The sequence below is a fragment of the Gossypium arboreum genome, chromosome 5, assembly GCF_025698485.1.
Source record: "Gossypium arboreum isolate Shixiya-1 chromosome 5, ASM2569848v2, whole genome shotgun sequence".
Lineage (NCBI taxonomy): Eukaryota > Viridiplantae > Streptophyta > Magnoliopsida > Malvales > Malvaceae > Gossypium > Gossypium arboreum.
Genome location: NC_069074.1, coordinates 43,930,792 through 43,934,559, shown reverse-complemented (window position 1 = coordinate 43,934,559; position 3,768 = coordinate 43,930,792). Strand labels below are relative to the sequence as shown.

The 3,768-nt window shown below is 34.4% G+C and overlaps 1 non-coding gene across 1 annotated transcript; it reads right to left on the bottom strand.

The window, feature by feature from the left end:
• Positions 1 to 3,208: 3,208 nt before the first annotated feature.
• Positions 3,209 to 3,315, bottom strand: LOC128293567 (small nucleolar RNA R71). The gene has a single exon (XR_008283748.1). It is a non-coding gene; the product is annotated as a small nucleolar RNA R71 (small nucleolar RNA).
• Between the last annotated feature and the right edge of the window lie 453 nt (positions 3,316 to 3,768).

The window sequence follows — 3,768 nt, the reverse complement described above, 5'->3', positions numbered from 1 at the left end:
TCACTAAAAATTAATGAAAAACACATGCCATTCACTTGAAATAGCTCATCGAACCTAAATGAGCTAAAAGATGGTGTTTTTCTTTTTAAGAATCGATGGTGGTGGTGAAATGAAGATGATACTATGCTTTGTCATCTTTTGTTTTAAATTTATTTATTAATTTACCATTTTAACCTTTGTTAATTAACCAAATTTCATATAAAACTATCACCTAACCATCCACCATAAAGTAAATTAGTAGATTTACCACATAAAGCCCTTAATTCATGATTTATAACTATTTAATATAATTAGACTTCTAGCTATTAACTTTTGCAAATTTTACGATTTAATACTTTTACTTAATTAACTATATAAACGTTAAAATTTTCTAACCAAATTTTAATATGACACTTTAATAACTCTATGGATATTAAAAATAATAATAAAGTACTAGCTCATTGTTCAAAATCATGGTATCAAAATCACTATTTTTGACACAATTGAAAACAAGTTGTTACATAATCCATACAAGTCACGCACACATAATCCATCATCCACTCAAGATTGAGGTATGTCAAACTTTAAACATCACAAGTGAATAAATCCATAAATGGATTTAAGGCATATTATTATTTGGTCCATTCAGATGTACTATCAATCTAGTCAATCACATCTATGTCTCTATCTTCTGGGAGTCATCCGCTCCGGTGCCCAAGATAAGGCATGTCCCCAACTAGACTTGATAAACAACATATTAGTCTTTCAATCAGTTTGATCATTTTTAGTTAGACTAAGGATATGTTTAGGTTTGCCTACTAATAAAAGCTATTTTATTGTATTAAAAATCGACCACGTAATACTGCTTAGTAATAGTTTAAACATTCGACAACTAGTGAACCAATATTTGCTTCTATTTTGCTTTGCATGCAAAAACCACATGACGACAATATACAAAAAATATTAATGTAATTAATGAATTATTTATTAACCAATTAATTTAAAAAAATTACAAGTTTACAAACGAATATGCTATACTTAGGGCACCAGATCTAAAAGAACCATCATGTGCACCACCTGTGTTGCCATGAATGGGCAGACTCTAGCTACCTCTAATTAATTTTTTATAAATTTCACATCAACTTGTTTAATAGATGCACTGATAAACCGTAATTTATACATATTTTTATCCCATGCTTAGCCCATTTATGAATGGTTTCTCCTTAGATTTGGTAAATTCGATGCTCCTAATTCTTTAATTTCATGTTTTATACTTAGGTGAGCATAGGAGAGTAAAAAGAGCGAGAAACGTTCTGAAAATGAATAAAATGGACCTACGTGGGAAATCAACATAGCCTGGACTTCCTCACACGGGCGTGTCACGCCGTCGTGTCCATTTGGTAGGATTGAAGCACGACTTACACGGGTAGACTACATGCCCGTGCATATTCAACAGCCTTGACCACGGGCTGGAGTAATCGCACACGGGCGTGTCCCTACCGAGCCCAAGTATAGTCCTATTTGAAAAAGGCCAATTTTTAGGGCTCTTAGGCATTCAAAAGCCTATTTAAACACCTGAGAAGGCACTTAAGAGGGGGACGCAGAGTAAGAACAAGGAATTACTCAAGGAAAGCTGATTGATCCATCTCAGAAGCCGGATTCATTATTAAGACTTAAGATATCCCTTCAAGTTCCTTTAGGAGTTTTGGGTTTTCTTATGTTTTGTTATCTTTATGCTTTTAAGATGTTTTCTTTCATAAGTATGAACTAAACACCCTAAATACCTAAGGGGAATGAAACCTAAGACGAATCTTGTTATTATTATCTGAATTGAATAATAAATATTTGACTTGTTCTTAATTCTTGTTTTAATATTCCAGGATATTGATTCAAGCTAAGCTCTTATTCAGAAGAGGAATAGACCCTGACTAAGAGTAAAATTGTCATAATTAAGCAGAGTTGATTGCGCGCCTAGAGATAGGGTGACAAGATTTTGCCGGATTAGGGTAAAACCTAGTAAGGGAATCCATAGATCGAGTTAATGCAATTCTAGGGTGTTAATTAGAAAGAGATTTTAATTATTCAACCAAGGGTTAGACATTATTAGTCTTGAGAGAGATAATAATATAACTTAGGGATTTCTACGGATCAAGTCAAATGAATAAATCGTCTGATTCAGAGTCAAATAACAAGTGAAGTCTAGGTGGATTTTTCCTTAGGTATTGTCTTAATCAATCGAATTTTCCCGAAAGTACTTTTCCCAAATTTTCTTTCTGTGCATTCTTAGTTTAGTAATTAGTTTAGATAACCAAACCTCTTAAATTTTAGGCTAGATAATAAAAAGAAAGTAAATACTAGTACTCGTGGTTCATTTGGGTTCGACAATCTGGTCTTGCTGAACTATACTACTGTTCGATAGGTACACTTGCCTTAATTGTGATAATAAGTTAGTCTCAAGAACGATTTTAAATCTTTAAAACATGTCACGAATATCACGTAACAAGTTTTTGACACCGTTGCCGAGGAACTAGGATATTAGAAATACTCGATTTTTATTACTTTAGCCATTTTATTTTGCAATTCAAATTTTTATTTTTATTTTTAATTTTATTTTCTAATTATTCATTTATTCTCTTTTGACAGGTTTTTCTAGTTTATGACCAGAAGAAACCCGTCAGGACCATTACTGTTTGATAGTGAGATCGATCGAACAGTTCACAGAAATCAAAGAGAAATAAGGCGAAGCTTACGATACACAGAGGAAGAGCAAGAGGATGATACTTCTACCACAACCGAAGATATGGCTGAAAACCAAGAAAATCCGCTACCTCCTGCGATTGCTGTTAATTAGAATCCTGCTCCGCGCACTATGTATGATTATGCTAAACCTTCTTTAACAGGAATTGAATCAAGCACAGTTAGGCCTGCTGTTGCTACAAATAATTTTGAACTAAAACCTAACACCATTCAAATGATTCAACAATTTGTTCAGTTTGATGGTTTGCAGGATGAGGATCGCAACGCTCACTTGGCGAATTTCTTAGAATTTTGTAACACTTTTAAAATTAATGGTGTTTCTGATGACGCCATTCGCCTTCAGTTGTTTCCCTTTTTGTTGAGGAATAAGGCTAAACAGTGGTTGAACTTTTTGCCACGAGGATCAATCACTACTTGGGAACAAATGACCGAAAAGTTTTTATTAAAATATTTTTCGCTGGCTAAAACAACCAAATTACGTAATGATATCTCCTCTTTTGTATAGATGGATTTAGAAACACTCTACGATGCATGGGAGAGATACAAGGACCTTTTGCGAAGATGCCTTCACCATGGGTTACCACTCTGGCTACAAGTCCAAATGTTTCACAATGGCCTGAACATTTCGACTCGATAGATGATCGACGCAGCCGCTGGCGGAACTATCAATAATAAGACACCTGAAGATGCTTATGAATTTATAGAAGAGTTGTCACTGAATAACTATCAGTGGCAAGTCATGAGGATAAAGCCAACGAAAGCAGCCGGCGTTTTAATGTCGATTCAGTCACCATGCTCTCCAATCAGGTAGAATTATTAAATAAAAAAATTGATGGTTTACTTGGTTCCTCACAGGTACACTCAGTAATGCAATGTGAAGCAAATGGAGGTGGATTGAGCTATTCAGAATACCCACCTTATGGCCACAACATGGAGAACAAGCAGTTAAATTACATGGGTAACAATCCTCGATCTCAAAACAATCCTTATAGCAATACTTACAATGCAAGTTGGAGGAACCACCCAAATTTT